Genomic DNA, 1687 nt, shown 5'->3' on the forward strand with positions numbered 1-1687 from the left:
AAACATTTAAGAAATTGTGTTCAAAAATTCATCCAATTTGACAAAGAATTCTTTTGATCAGTTATTCTTTGTCAAGATGTGATGGCTGCAAGATGAAGTTTTTCAAACAAAATTTAAAAATTTTGAGTAATTCTCAAGAGTATATATTGAATGAAACGCTCTGAAATAAAACTCCATTTGAACTCTGAAATAAAACTCAATAAAACTCTGAAATAAAACTCCAAAACATTAGAAGTGGTAGAAAAAGAACAAAAACATTTAATTTTGAGCGCAATAAACATCGGTCAGTATTGCTGGGAATTGGATGTTGTCGTTATTCGACAAAAAAAATCTTGTGAATAACGACAAAATATTTTAAGTACACCAAATCATTCAAATATAGCAAGGAATTCTTTTTTGGGATAAAACAACGTGTGGCAATTGCAACAATTGGAAGAACAAATTATCCACGGTTTTCTTGTTTAGGTTATTTCTCTTATATATAAGAAAATATATATATATATATATATATATATATATAAATGTATGTATATATATATATATATATATATATATATACATATATATATATATAATATATATATATATCTATGTATATTTATATATATATATATATATATATATGTATACGTATATAGATATGTATATGTATTTATATATATATATAATATATATATATATATATATATATATTTATATATATATATATATACATATACGTTTATATGTATATAAAAACGTAAATATATTTAGAAATACTTACACACATATATATACACACAAGTGTATATATATATATATATAAACAATACATATATTTACAAACACTTACGTATTTATATTTATATTTATATATATATATATATATATGTATTTATATATATATATATATATATATATTTATATATATATATACATATATATGTATATATATATATATATATATATATATATATATATATATGTATATATAAATATATATATATATATATATATATATATATATATATCTATATATATATCTAAATCAGAATTGCCCGTGAACAAAGATATGGCAGCAGTTAATTCTATTCAAACGGGCCGAGAAAATGTTTCTATATCCGTGATGTTGTGAATATTATTGCCTGAAATATACAAATGACTTATGACGGCTGTTACAGTAGGGAAAATTGTTTTTTGCGATACGCTCGAAAATTTTAGTCTGTAGGAAACTTTGATAGCTTGATAAATGAGAAAAATAAATGATAAATGAAAAAATGAGCATCGAGTATATTTTTTTGTAGAACCTGGTTTGAGGTGTCAACGCCATTCCACGCAAAATTGTGCAAGATAAGCGGTGAATTGAAAAATTTTGAAAGATAGGCGGTGAATGCGGTAATGCGGTGAATGCATTATTCTGGCAGTGAATGCGGTGGAAAAAAACCTTTATCTCTTGGTAGCGGTGAAATCATATAAGTTCACCGCTTTGAAAAAAAAGTGTCCAAATTATGTAAGATATTTGGAGAATGAGATGAAATTACATAAATTCACCGCTTTACTTACTGGTGAAATAACATAAATTTACAGCTCAGAAAAGGCTTCGAAGTGTTTTTTGTTCAACGAGGTTAAGATACATTTATTGAAAGACGCAGGGAAAATTTACCCACGAATAATCAATCATACATCTTTTTGAATCTTTTTTAATAGG

This window comes from Convolutriloba macropyga, chromosome 11, assembly GCF_964194025.1.
Source record: "Convolutriloba macropyga chromosome 11, txConMacr16.3, whole genome shotgun sequence".
NCBI lineage: Eukaryota > Metazoa > Xenacoelomorpha > Acoela > Convolutidae > Convolutriloba > Convolutriloba macropyga.